Source organism: Zingiber officinale, chromosome 8A (assembly GCF_018446385.1).
Source record: "Zingiber officinale cultivar Zhangliang chromosome 8A, Zo_v1.1, whole genome shotgun sequence".
Classification (NCBI taxonomy): domain Eukaryota; kingdom Viridiplantae; phylum Streptophyta; class Magnoliopsida; order Zingiberales; family Zingiberaceae; genus Zingiber; species Zingiber officinale.
Window position 1 is genome coordinate 18,135,196 of NC_056000.1, and position 15,274 is coordinate 18,150,469.

The window sequence follows — 15,274 nt, forward strand, 5'->3', positions numbered from 1 at the left end:
GGCCGAGGGTCGTCGGTCGAAGACATAAGGGGTCACCAGCTGGGCCGCCAGTTGGACCGCCCAAGGGACCGCCAAGGGGCCACCAGTTGGGCCGCTAGTGTGGCCGCCCAAGGGGCCGAGGGGTCGTGACGTTACAATAAAAAGGCGCCTTTTATTGTAACGACCCGATCCCTTGGCCCCTTGAGCGGCCCAGCTGGCGGCCCCTTTCTGTCATCAACCGACGACCCTTGGGCGTGTACCGTTACTCACAAGGTCTTTCTACCCATGGCCAGTGAATTTTTGCCTTCCCCAGGATTCGAACTCTAGACCTCCAGGATAAGTACTAGAGTTTATGAATCCTGGTAGCCAAGTGAGTCGCGCTCACTTGGCTACCAGGATTCATAAACTCTAGTATTTAACTTGGAGATCTAGAGTTCGAATCCTGGGAAGGCAAAAATCCACTGGCCAGGGGTGGGAAGTCCTTGTGAGTAACGACACGACTAAGTCGTTGGTCGACGACATAAGGGGTCACTAGTTGGGCCGCCCATGGGGCCGCTAGTTGGGCCGCTAGTGTGGCCGCCCAAGGGGCCGAGGGGTCGTGACATTACAATAAAATTTATTTGGTATCAGAGCCAAGTTGGTGATACTTGTTTGTATATCGTGTTATGGATTTCGAGATTTATCTGATACCAATTTATTGGTATCATAGCACGGTTTACGAGTCTTATTTCCTGTGATTCGGATTTCGTGATTTAGTTTTCTCTATGTGACTTTTTGGATTTTGGGACCTGGCAGCAGCAGGACATCTCCAAGCTATAGGAGGTATGTTGGTATATTGTTATCATATACTTCTGTTAGTGTATGCATTGTTCAATATGATAGTTATGACATGTATTAGCACTTTTTATTTAGTACCTGTTTGGTTGTTGTAGCACATATTTCATGTGATGGGTTAGACACTGATCTTGGTCGACCTTAATAGAGATTCAGGATTATAGTCTCTGGTGATTTTTCATATCATACCACCAGTAATTTTAGCTTCTGTTACTATTAGTTGGTTAGGAGATGGAGGCACATACCAGCCTCTGCTATTATTAGCTGGGTAGTGGATAGTATCTACATATGCATGTTGACTTAGCCAGTAGAATATCATTTTATCTTAGCTAATTTCATCAGTAGATAATTGATTTACTCTTATTACATATGTCAGAAGAAGTTTGATTTACACTTGTTGATTTGGGTAGTCGTGGATTGACATATCTTAGTTGCTTGTGGAGGATTAATGTATTCTTGATTAGTTAGTAGGTGACCGATTTAGTTTTGTTGGTCCGATCAGTAGGGGATTGTCATACTTTATTTTTAGAGGCTCGAATCTTTGGGTTATTTGTGCTTAGTAAGGTATCTAGACCACATTTGAGTACATGACTTGTACGGACGTGGAAAAGACTGAATTAGCCGGATACCATTGTCGGTTTGATTAGTCTATAGAGGATCAATGTATCCTATTCCATGTGGACTTTAATTTTTGACTGTATATACTTAGTTAGATAACTTAGAAGGTAGCATAGGGAATGTCAGGTTGATTTGGGTTATATATGCTGATTATTCATATCTATGTTGCATGTACATATGATTGTTATGTGTTGTAGGAGTCCTGTGGTAGACTGTCCATTTGCAAGTAGTATTTGTATACATGTTCCGATATGATTATTGTAGGTTCCTGGTGGATTATAGCTATGTAGTTAGGTGTATGTGTCTGATTTTATTATTGAAGGTATCATGTCGATTAAATCTGTGTTATGGTATGTGTACATGTGTTTGGGGTATTATGGGAGGTATCTTGTTGATTATATTTGTGTTGTGTGTACACATACATATTATGATTTGTTGGAAGTATTACGTTGATGTTACTCTTGGCATAGGTGTATATATGTTAGGTGAATGTAGTTTGAGGTGTATTGTTGATTATACCTACGTGGATTTATGCACACAGGTTCGAAATGTATTTTTGGAGGTATCACGCTGATTTATACCTGTGTTATGAGTATGTTTGGTGTGTACTAATTGGAGGATTATGTCGATCATACCTATGTTGTGTGAGCACATGTGTCAGGTGTATTGTTGGTAGCATCATGATAATTCTACTTATGTGGAGTGTCTACATTATGTTATTTATTGTATTGCCTTGCCAACTAATTCTCCTATTAGTGGGTGACCCACTATGATGTTGATAGAGTTGACGATGGATTTAATTTGTTTACTGGATTGTGATACCTTTGGTTGCTCACAGTGATATATAGTGATATGTGGTAGAGTGATTCGTGCAGTCACTAGTTGGATAGTAAGATGTCTTGGTCACTTAGGGGATGTTGTGGTGGAGCGGTGCTCCCACATATTTTAGATTGTTTGTGGTGGAGCGTTGTTCCCATATGATCCGGTAGTAAGAGCGGGCCCCCCACCTTTTTTCTTGCCAAGTCAACGCCGTGGAAGTCACCGGAACAGTCACCGGAACAGTCACCCGCCCAGAGGAGAGTGTGGTCCGACCGGACGGACGGCTGTAGATGGCCGGTCCGACTGAATTGCTGGCCGGCCGATGGAATCGAATACCCGAAGGGGTCCAGCCGGCTCGCACTTATAGTTGGGAAGAACCCTGTCAAATCGGGGTTCCGACGCTCAGTTAAAAAGGTCAGGGACCGAGCTAACCTTTTGACCGACTACAGTCATAAAGCACCCCTGTTTGTTAGTCTCCACAAAGCACAAGTAAACCACTGCTAATGTCCGGTCGGATGTTTGGGTATCTGTCCGCCCGGACTACAAGTTTGGAGCACGGGAAAAGGCCAGAGGATTTCTTCCTCTGACAAGCTGTAAGTTTCACGTGTGTGCCATGCTCCAGATCTTGTGGCAGGGGATTCCGCTGTCCCATCGAGGGCATGCTCTGACTGTAGCGATATGGGTCAGGTAAGCTTTCTGACAGCCGCATACCTAGGAAAGGACAGAGGACACTTATGCACTTCGGGATTCCGCTGTCCCATCGAGGGCATGCTCTGACTGTAGCGATATGGGTCAGGTAAGCTTTCTGACAGCCGCATACCTAGGAAAGGACAGAGGACACTTATGCACTTTGGTACGCGTGCCCAAACTTGACACCGCTCTATATAAAGAACCTCAGGTTTCACCGGCGAGAGAATTCTGGTACGTACTCTGAGACTTCTGGAGCCATCTTGTTCATCGTGATTTACCTGACTTGAGCGTCGGAGGGTCGTCGCTGGGAATCCCCTTCCCGGCTCGACTTCTGTGCAGGATAGCCGGAGCATCTCGACACTAGTTGGAGATCTACATCAGCGAGCCTTGGAGCGCCACGTGCCCAGCGTCTGTTGACTTCTGGTTCGGACAGGATCAAATTGGCGCCGTCTGTGGGAACGCTCCTGCATCATCGGGACAATGGGCGGTGGGCGACAGTGGGTGACAGAGGTGGCAGCAGCAGTGGGAAAAGCATCCGCCGAGCGGAGGGAGCAACAAGCGACATCTGCGTCTGGTAGCCGAGCGGAAGCACCTCAAGCCACCGTCGCATTCCACCGAGCCTTGTTTCGCACTCCTGAAGCCGCACCAGCTCGAAGAGATAGAGGCTCCTCTTCAGATGAAATGCCAAGGCGGGATGACAGAAAAGGGAAAGCCCCCCGGGCAGACTCATCTCCCGAGCGGACCAATCGCCAATTCTCGGAAGATATTTTACGAGACCCTCTGCCCAAGCACTACGTGCCTCCGACGATCGGCGAATACAATGGAACAACGGACCCGGATGATCATCTGGGTAAGTTTGATAATACAGCCACGCTCCATCAATACACCGATGGAGTGAAGTGCCGCGTCTTTCTTACCACTCTCTCGGGATCGGCTCAACGGTGGTTCCGTAGGCTGCCGGACGGATCCATCACAAGCTTCAAAGACTTCCGAACGGCCTTCCTCCACCACTTCGCTAGCAGTCGGCGTTATCAGAAAACAAGTGTTAGCTTGTTCGCCATCAAGCAAGAACCAAAAGAATCGCTTCGTACAGCGATTCAACCAAGTGGCGATGGACATCCCAGCGGCCACCGGAGACGATGATGAACGCCTTCACACAAGGCCTTGTGGATGGGGACTTCTTCCGGTCGCATTCGAAAGCCGCCCGAGACTATGATCACATGCTACATCGGGCCAACGAATACATAAGCGTGGAAGAAGCAAGCCGCTCGGAAAAACTCCAACGGCGTGCACTGTTCATCTGCGGAGCGGCACGCTCGGCAACCACCGGAGGACCGAGGGCGAAGCAATTCGATCCGCGCGGATCGCGCGTACAGAAGTGGGCTGCTCGTCAAGCCAAAGAAGATGTGGACCCTATGTTGCTCCTTCCACCGGTCGGATCGCACAACACGAGGGATTGTCGAAGTCTTCCCGTGACTAATCCGTTCCGGAGAGCCGAGCAGCGGTCTCCTCCTCGACGGAGGCAAAGGACCCGAAGCCGAGGACCCGCGCAGAGGCGACATCACGGGCGTCCGATCGGCATAGATCCCCAAGACAGGAGAGTCGCGGACGTCAAACGATCCCGGCCGCCCACTCGGGAGGAGGAAAATAGGAGCAATACTTCCGGGCGAGATCAGCGTTATTCTTTGGCGGACCGGAGGAGATTCAACGAGGCAGAAAGGCGGTGTCCGTGTGCAGATCCACACGGTCATTTGTGCCAGAGCGGGCAAGTGGACGAAATCACTTTCGGGCACGGAGACTTGGAAGGAGTAGAAGTGCCCCATGACGGCCTTGCTCATTAAGCGGTAATAGAAATTACACTATTCATCGCATATTCGTTGACACGGGGAGCTCGGTCAACATCATATTCAAGAAGGCGTTCGATCGGTGCAAATTGATCGAGAAATTCTTGCCCATGACTACCCGCTCTACGGGTTTCACGAACGAAGTTGGGTCGGACGGATCATGGCCACCTCAGGGAAGAAGCGCTCGGGAGGACGGGACAATAAACTTCGTGGTGGTCGACTCTCCATCATCCTACAATGTCATTCTGGGACGGCGCTCGGCGAATTCCGAGCGGTTGTTTCAACCTTCCACCGGAAGATAAAGTTCCCGTGGAAGACAAAGTAGGAGAAGTGCGTGGAGATCAACTAGCGGCTCGGCGATGCTATATAGAGATGATCCGGCAGAAGCTTCTTCCGCTCGGAAGGCCCCCGGTATCCAACCGAGAAACCTCCTGCTTTAATTTATGATGAAAATGAGGAAGTTCAGATCCATCCGGCCCGATCGGAGGCCACCACTTTATCGCCTCGGATCTAGAGGAAAAACAGAAGAAGAAGCTGATCCAATGCCTCCGGCAAAATCATGATGTCTTTGTTTGGTCGACACACGAGTTGCGAATTTCGCCGAGCCTAGCGCAGCATGAGTTGCATGTCCGACCTGACGCTCGGCCAGTGAAGCAGAAAAAAAGAGATTTTAGCGCCGAGCAGAATGCCATAATCCGGGCGGAAGTAGAGAAACTTCTGGAGGCCGGCCACATACGTGAGGTGCAGTTCCCGAGCTGGCTAGCCAACGTGGTATTGGTCTCCAGGCCGGGCGGCAAGTGGAGAGTTTGCATTGACTTTCGGGACTTAAACAAAGCATGTCCCAAAGATTTTTATCCTCTGCCCCGGATAGATCAGCTGGTGGACTCTACGGCCGGCTGTGAATTAATTTGCATGCTCGACGCCTACCAGGGCTATCACCAGGTACCGCTCGCCCGCGAAGATCAGGAAAAGGTTAGCTTCGTGACTGCCGACGGCACTTACTGTTACAACGTGATGCCGTTCGGATTGAAGAATGCCGGGGCCACCTATCAACGCTTGATGAACAAAGTGTTCAGGGAGCAGATAGGGCGGAATCTGGAAGTTTATGTGGACGACATTCTTATTAAATCCGTCCTAGCGGCAGATCTCTTTAAAGACATGGAAGAGACATTCCGAACGCTGCGCAAATATGGAGTCAAGCTAAATCCCAGAAGTGCCTGTTCGGAGCAAAGGGAGGACGTTTCTTGGGATACGTAGTGACCAAGCGGGGAATCGAAGCCAACCCCGGCAAGGTGAAAGCTCTGCAAGACATGCTTCCTCCCAGAAACACAAGGGAAGTGCAACGGTTGACTGGTCGGATAACTGCTTTGTCCAGATTCATCTCCAAAACTGCCTGCCATTCTTCAAGATCCTGCGCAAGGCTACTAAGTTCCAGTGGAACGAAGAGTGTGACCGAGCATTTGAAGAGTTGAAAACATATCTGAATTCTCTGCCTATACTTGTCAAGCCGATCGGGGTGAGTCACTTTATATGTATCTGTCGTCAATGAGCATGTTGTAGGCTCGGCACTTGTGAGCGACGGTGAAGAAGCGGCGGTGTATTTTACGAGTCATATTTTGAAAGATCTTGAATCTCGCTACAAGGGCTCGAGAAGTTGGCCTTTGCTTTGGTTCTAGCCGCTCGGCGCCGTTTTCTTGGCTCACACAATCATTGTCCGGACGAACAGTCCACTCGGAAGAGTCTGTTGAATCAGTGTCGGACGGCTTATCAAGTGGACGACAGAATTGCGAGTTTGACATCCAATACCAGCCCCGCTCGGCGATTAAAGCCCAATCCTTGGCTGATTTTGTGACCGACGGTCAGAGCCGGAAGCTCTGTGGAGGATATATGTGGATGGGTCTTCCACTCGACTCGGAGCGGGATTGGGATATTGCTTATCTCACAAGAAGAAAAGATGCACCTATCCGTCAAGCTGGACTACAAGGCCACCAACAATGAGGCGAGTATGAGGCCCTTATAGCCGGATTACAGGCGGCCCGGCATGTGGAGCCGGTCGGGTGACTCTCTATTCGGATTCACAGTTGGCCGCTCGGCAACTTTCCGGCACCTTTGAAATCAACTGTGTTCGGCTTAAACTCTCCGCTGAGGCCTTTGAAAACTCAAAGCTACTTTCCGAGAAGTGCTTATTCGAAGATTCCCGAACGGAGAACCAGGCGGCCGATGAGTTGGCCAAACTCGCGAGCTCAATAACGCCGGTCGCCATTCAGCACCAATTGAAAAAACGCTGATGGTGGCGCATGTCGACCGGATGCAAGGCCTCGCGTTTCCAAGTGATTGGAGGACACCTATTATAGAATTCCTCCGTTCGGGCACCACACCATCCGATGAATATGCAGCCCGGCTCCTCGGAGAAGCCGGTCGGTTTACACTCATCGGAGATCAGCTTTACAAGAAAGCTTTCTCGCGTCCTCTGCTAAAATGTGTAAGCTCGGAGGACTCAACACATCCTCCGGGAAGTACATCAAGGATCATGTGGAGGTCATCCGGGTGGATGCTCGTTAGCCAAGAAGATCCTCTTGGCGGATACTTTTGGCCAACTTTACTAGCAGATGCCGCTCGGACGGTATCTACATGCCTTTCATGCCGAAGTATCACAACTTCTCCCACCGGCCGAGGAGGAGATGAAGGCATCAACCATCTCATGTCCGTTCGATCAGTGGGGAATGGATATTGTGGGTCCATTTCCGATGGCGACCGGGCAGAGGAAATTTTTACTAGTGGCGGTAGACTATTTCTCCAAGTGGGTGGAGGCCGAGCCGCTGGCAAAGATCACTGAGCAAATGGTTAAAAAATTCATCTGGCAGCACATCATTTGTCGGTTCGGCATCCCTCGCCGACTGGTGTCCGACAACGGGCGGCAATTCACGGGGAAGATGTTGGAGGATTGGTGCCAAAGCTACGGCATTGAGCAACATTTCACGTCCGTGGCCTATCCTCAGAGCAACGGTCAAGCTGAAGTAGCGGAAATTCTTCGGATTCTACGCGCTCGGCTCGACCATTTGGGAGGAGTTGGCGGATGAAGTGTCGGGCGTCTTGTGGGCTATCCGAACGACGCCAAAAGAAGGGGAGTCATGCCGTTCCATTTGGTATATGGCGGTGAGGTTGTCATACCGGTCGAAGTCGGCGTTGAGTCGGCCGGATCCGAACTATGATGATGACAACACCGAGCGAAGAAACATGGAGCTGGACTTGGTAGAAGAGGAGAGGACAAAGGCGTCCGTTCGGTGATGGCGTACCGTCGTGCGGATGAAGCAAAACTACAGCCGTAGCGTAATTCCGGATCGTTCCAAGTCGGCGATCTTATGCGGAAGAAAGTCAAGCCGGTCGGACGTCGGCAAGCTTGAGCGCCATGGGCGAGCCCTTTCAAAATCATCAGCTCGCTCGGTGCGTATTATCGGAGGATGAGGACGGACGGCTAGATAGCCGTGGGCGCGAACCACCTCCGGCCTTAAGGCGGGGTGAAAGGTGTATCATTGTAAATCACCGTGTATTCCATTTTCGACTAAATACTTGAAATGCGAGATGAAAAGTCAAAGGGGCGAATATAAGGCATTATCATCGTGGCGAAGGCCCCAGCCGATCGGCGGGAGGTTTATGTGGTTAAGACTTGTAAGCAAATAACCCGTGCTGTTCGGCCGGAAGTAAATTAGTCGAGCCAAGCGCTCGAGGCCCGCGCCGTTCGGCAGGAGGTAAATGGGTCGAGCCAAGCCTCGAAGATGAAGGCCCCGTGCCATTCGGACGGAGGTATATTAGCTGAGCCAAAATACTCGATGAAGTAGATCTGGAGATGCGGCCGGAGGGCATTATCAGGCGGGGAAAGGCAAAGAGCTCGCCTAGCGGAGTGTCAAAATTAGCCTAGCGGTAGTCTAGCCAGACGTTAAGCCGTGAAACCGCGGCCGGCTATAAATATCGCGCCGACGAGCACCGTCGTTAAAGATCAAGAGGCGAGCCGGCGTCTATAAACCCTCAGGCGGAAGGCCGGCGAGCACGTCGTTAAAGATCGAGGCGCGTAGCTATAAATATCGCGCCGGCGAGCACCGTCGTTAAAGATCAAGAGGCGAGCCGGCGTCTAAACCCTCCGGGCGGAAGACCGGCGAGCACCGTCGTTAAAGATCAAGAGGCGAGCCGGCGTCTATAAACCCTCCGAGCGGAAGACCGGCGAGCACCGTCGTTAAAGATCGAGAGCCTACCGCCGGCTATAAATATCCGCCGGCGAGCACCGTCGTTAAAGATCAAGAGGCCGGCGTCTATAAACCCTCCGGCGGAAGACCGGCGAGCACCGTCGTTAAAGATCGAGCCGGCCCGGCTATAAATATCCGCGCCGGCGAGCACCGTCGTTAAAGATCAAGAGGCGAGCCGGCGTCTATAAACCCTCCGGCGGAAGACCGACGAGCACCGTCATTAAAGATCGAGAGCCGGGCCGGCTATAAATATCCGCGCCGACGAACACCGTCGTTAAAGATCAAGAGACCGGCGTCTATAAACCCTCGGAGCGGAAGACCGACGAGCACCGTCGTTAAAGATCGAGAGCCGCGCTGACCGGCTATAAATATCCGCGGCGAGCACCGTCGTTAAAGATCGAGAGACGAGTCGGCGTCTATAAATAATCCGAGCAGGCCAACCGTCGAGCTCCGAGGTTGAACATCGAGAGGTTCGGATCGTCTCATAACCAGCGATTCTTGGTAGCAACACAGAATTATGTGCGGCCGAACGGAAGAGCTGAAGAAAATACTCCAGCGATTCTCCAAAGGTGTGATGTGACAGGAGATGAGCGGACAGCACAAGTGTTAGCAAGGGGGCAGAGCAAGAAGAATACACGAAAGGAAAGCATTTCATTAAAATTAAAACCTTAGGCCGAGTGGCCTAAATACAAAAGGGTTCATGATCAGCCGAGCGGCTAAATTACAAGAATTACTCGATGTAGTCGTAGAGGTCCCTCGGAATGTTGCTCAGAAGCTCCACCTGATCGCCGCCCGGAATATTGGTGGACTCCGGAAGAAGGCCCTTCGACTTCAGATAGGTCATAGTAGTCGTAATTGCCAAGTCGAAAGCCGAGTACATCCGCTCGCAAATTTTCTCCGAGAACTCGGGCGATCGGATGTGGCTTTGTCGGAGAGCGGCGACTCGGCTCGGCTCGGCATCTTGGTATTCTTTGAAGGTTGCTTGGGAGCTTGTGAGGGCCTCATTCAGACGTTCGATCTTCTCCGCATCAGCCGAGCGGCCTGCCTTCTCCCGATCGAGCTGCTCTGTCAGCTCTTTTATCTTCGACTCCAGGCCCCGGGCCTCCACGTTTTTCTTCTCCAGATCGGAGATGGCCGTGTTCTTCCGAGTGGTGGCCAGAGTTATCTTTGTGTCAAGCGACTTGACCTGTCACTCGGACTCGGCTAGGGCGTGGGCCTGGTCAGCTGTTTTCTTCTGCTCAGCAGCCAGTAGAGTTTGAGCTTTCTTCAGCTCTTTTTGCAGCTCGGAGTAGGAAGGTCCTTGGGAGCCGCTCGGACCACCTGTCGCCCGCAGTTGCCTTATCTCCTCATCCGCTATAGCCAGACGGCTGGAAACTGCTATCTCTTCCACCCACCTCTGAAACGAGAAGGCGCAGTTGTTAGAAGCCGAGCGGAAATATTTTAGGCAAAACAAAAAACAAAAAACAACGAAGAACTTACCCCCGTAGCCGCTTGCATGTGGCTGTTGGCTAAGTTCGAGAGGATCGAGCTACGGCGCCCGAGCGTCGGCCCACATCTCGGCCTTTCAAAGTAATAGTGTGCTCGGGCACGGTTGTCCGGTCGGCTTCTGGTAGCAACTCTTCAGTTGGAAGATGAAGAGTAACTCGTATTGTGCGGCCGTGGCCAGGGATCGCCCGACCGGGGTCAGAAGCTGGCGCAGAAAATCGCGAATGGATGGTCGAACATTGGACTGAACGGCGAGCAGGAGGGAGAGTGTCGACCGGAGTGGCCTCGATTGGAGCATTCAGCTCGTCCCAGTCAGAAGGCGTCCGGTCGGACGAGATAGTCTCGGGCACGGGCGCCTTGCCTTTAGCAGTCGCAGCGGCCCGGTCGGAAGGTTGGACCGCGGAGGTAGCCGAGCGTAGCGGAGTCTCCAACCGGCGTCTCTTTTGCAGTGGCTGATCCTCCTCCCGAACGGACCCTTCCTCGGGGTCGTTGGTTCCCTGGAGGGGTAGCTCCGCTGTCCACCTGCTGTTGAGAGGCCTGAGCGGCCGATTCGGCTGGGTGCCGCTTTCTCCTTCGTGAGAACCGACCGGTGAATACCCAGCGCCTTCATTTCCTTGGCTGCCACGGCCTCCAGTGCCTCTTTAGAACGCCGGCCATCACCGAGTCCATGGCGATGTCACTGCAGGAAGAGAAAAGAAATCGGTTAGCAATTAAAGCAAGTGCCAAAGCAAAGTTCTTACCGAAGCCGGTCGGAAGTGGGGTTCGTATAGGACTCAGCCCAAAATGTACATCACTCCCTCGTGAAGAAGCTTGTTGATGTCAATAGTAGGCAAGCTAGTACATTTCTTGTGAAGATAATCCGGTCGGTCTTGAATTTCTTGATTCGGGAGGAGGTAGGTGACTTGCCACGGGTGGAAAGTTTGGTGTTGGGCATGCGGAGGTAGAAATAATAGTCCTTCAATGTTTATTGGAAGTGGGTAGTTTATTGAAGAAGACCGGACCGGGCCGAGCTTGGAACATAAAGGTGCTCGGCTCGGCTTGCTTAGGAAATAAGAAAAGACCTCCGGTCGGAGGGGATGTTGTGAATCTTAAATAAAACGACAACGCCAGACGAAAGGTATTTGGTACTAAACTTCCGAGCGGCACGCTAAAATAGTTACTGACGTCTACTATAAAAGGATGTACGGGGAACCGCAGACCGGCGATGAATTGGTCGCGAAAGACACAGAAACCGCCGCGCGGTGGTCTGTGAGGGGACCAGCTAGGCGAACTTCGATATCCTCGGGGATTTCGAAATTGTCAGCCAAAATATCAAAATCCCGTTGTTCGAAACGAGATCGCATGGTAGTATACCATGGGCCTAAGGATTGTTCTTCGGGATGAGAAGAACTGGCCATGATCGGGACAGAAGAAATCAAAAAGGAAGTTTCAAAGACGAGGAAATGGAGTTTCAAAAACTAGAGCAGAAGTGCGAATTAGATATCGGAAAGGAAAAAGGAAAGATCTAAAACCTTACTGGGGGAAGAGGGATCGAAGAAAGGCGCCGGATAGCGTCAAAGGGCAGAAGCGAGATCGCCGGAGCTCCAGAGCGCAGAGAGCAACAGTAGAGGTGACGGAGGCGTGTGAAGGTGAGGAGGAAATGAAGAATTTATAGGGTGAGGGCCGGGCGGCCTCCACCGTCGGATCCAGGTCACGGGAATCAAAGCATACATCTAGCCGTATATTTCGAATTGCTTCGGTCACATCAAAATATCACGCTACCGCCTCCGTATTCCGATGGCATCGCTCCACGTGGCAGTCAATCGTTCGGAGCATTTAATGAAGGTATGATCAACCTTGATGGCGAAGATTGGCGCAGAACGCGAGGAGATCCGGTGAAGGCCATCACTGACTCATTCAAGGACATCTCTACGGCTGACCGGGCGGAGAATACCATCATGAATGAGCCGTTCGGCTAGACTCACAGTCCAGTCAGTCGGACTATTCGCCTCCTTCGACTAGACTTGAAGGGGAGGCAAGTGATCCGGTAGTAAGAGCGGGCCCCCCACCTTTTTTCTTGCCAAGTCAACGCCGTGGAAGTCACCGGAACAGTCACCCGCCCAGAGGAGAGTGTGGTCCGACCGGACGGACGGCTGTAGACGGCCGGTCCGACTGAATTGCTGGCCGGCCGATGGAATCGAATACCCGAAGGGGTCCAGCCGGCTCGCACTTATAGTTGGGAAGAACCCTGTCAAATCGGGGTTCCGACGCTCAGTTAAAAAGGTGGACCGAGCTGACCTTTTGACCGACCACAGTCATAAAACACCCCTGTTTGTTAGTCTCCACAAAGCACAAGTAAACCACTGCTAATGTCCGGTCGGATGTTTGGGTATCTGTCCGCCCGGACTACAAGTTTGGAGCACGGGAAAAGGCCAGAGGATTTCTTCCTCTGACAAGCTGTAAGTTTCACGTGTGTGCCATGCTCCAGATCTTGTGGCAGGGGATTCCGCTGTCCCATCGAGGGCATGCTCTGACTGTAGCGATATGGGTCAGGTAAGCTTTCTGACAGCCGCATACCTAGGAAAGGACAGAGGACACTTATGCACTTCGGGATTCCGCTGTCCCATCGAGGGCATGCTCTGACTGTAGCGATATGGGTCAGGTAAGCTTTCTGACAGCCGCATACCTAGGAAAGGACAGAGGACACTTATGCACTTCGGTACGCGTGCCCAAACTTGACACCGCTCTATATAAAGAACCTCAGGTTTCACCGGCGAGAGAATTCTGGTACGTACTCTGAGACTTCTGGAGCCATCTTGTTCATCGTGATTTACCTGACTTGAGCGTCGGAGGGTCGTCGCTGGGAATCCCCTTCCCGGCTCGACTTCTGTGCAGGATAGCCGGAGCATCTCGACACTAGTTGGAGATCTACATCAGCGAGCCTTGGAGCGCCACGTGCCCAGCGTCTGTTGACTTCTGGTTCGGACAGGATCACCATATATTATGGATTATTGTGGTGGAGCGTTACTCCCACATATTTTGGATTGTGTGTGGTGGAGCGTTGCTCCCACATATTTTGGATTGTTGTGTTGGAGCGTTGCTCCGATATAAGTTGCCTTATTGGTGGTAGAGCGTTGCTCCCACATATGTAGTATTTCTTGTGACGGAGCGTTGCTCTTACGTTAGATGATCTATCTTTGGTGATTTGTAGTTAGTGATCAGATTTCGGACTTGTTATCGGGGATCTCTGGTTGAGAATGTTTGTTGTACAGACATTATGAGCTTTTGGGTAATGCCATTTGGGCTTACCGATGTTCCAACGGTATTTATGGTTTTGATGAACCGCATCTTTATGGCGTATCTAGATCAGTTCGTTGTCATTTTCATCTACGACATATTGATCTACTCGCGTTCCGAGGAGAAACATGCACAGCATCTTTGCATAGTCTTGGAGACTCTTCGACGACATCAACTATACGCGAAGTTCAGCAAGTGTGCCTTCTGTCTATCTTCAGTCGATTTTCTGGGTCATGTGGTCTCTAGCCGAGATATTTCGGTAGACCCTCAGAAGATCGAGGCTGCCACCAATGGGGAGCAGCCGAAATCAGTGCAGGAGATCCGCAGTTCTTGGGACTAGCAGGATATTACAGACCTTTCGTCGAGAGTTTCTTCTATCTAGCTATGCCACTGACACGCCTGACCAGAAAAGGCGTGAAGTTCACTTGGTCAGAAGCCTGTGAGACCAGCTTTCAGAAACTGAAGCGGAGATTAGTGTCGGCTCCAGTTTTGGTTTTACCCTCCGGAGAGGACGGATTTGTACTCTACACTGACGCGTCTCTTCAAGGTTTGGGCACTGTTTTGATGCAGCACAGTAGGATAGTCTCCTATGCTTTTCGGCAGTTGAAGGCGCATGAGAAGAACTACTCAGTACATGATTGGAGCTAGCCGCCATATCTTTGCTTTAAAGATTTGGCGACATTATCTATATGGCATTACCTTTGAGATTCTTACGGACCATAAGAGTCTCAAATATCTGTTCACTCAGAAGGAACTCAATCTCCGACAGAGGAGATGGATGGAGTTCCTGAAGGATTATGATTGTACCATTAGCTACCCCCTGGGAAAAGCTAATGTGGTTGCTGATGCACTCAGCAGGAAGTCCAGAGGGACTTTGGCTTGCCATCGAGTTTCAGTCACAGACTTGGTTCAGGGTTTTGCTGAGTTAGGCCTTGAGGAGCAAGGACAGACAGAGCAGGGTATTCTGGTTACTATAGTTGCTCAGTTGTCGATCAAGACGAGAGTCCGAGAGGCTCAGGCCGGTGATCAGCATTTGCAGTTTATTGATAGCCAGATAGCTTCCGGATTGCAGACCGAGTTCCCACGAGATGAGAAGGGTATTATATACTTTCGAGGCAGATTATACATACCTCAGTCTCACCCGGTCTTACAAAGGCTACTTCAGGAGGCTCATTGCTCTCAATTTGCGATCCATCTAGGTGGAACTCGCATGTATCAAGATTTGAGGTGTTCCTACTGGTGGAACGGTATGAAGAAAGATATTGCGAAATTTGTAGAGAGATGTCTGGTCTGTCAGCAGGTGAAGGCCGAGCACTAGAGACTTGCCAGCTTACTTCAGCGGATTCCTATTCCCGAGTGGAAATGGGAACATATTACCATAGATTTTGTGGTGGGTTTGCCTAGGACACGACGAAGCATGACGCGATTTGGATAATCGTTGATCGATTAACCAAATCTGCAGACTTCTTAGCGATCCGGAAGACTGAT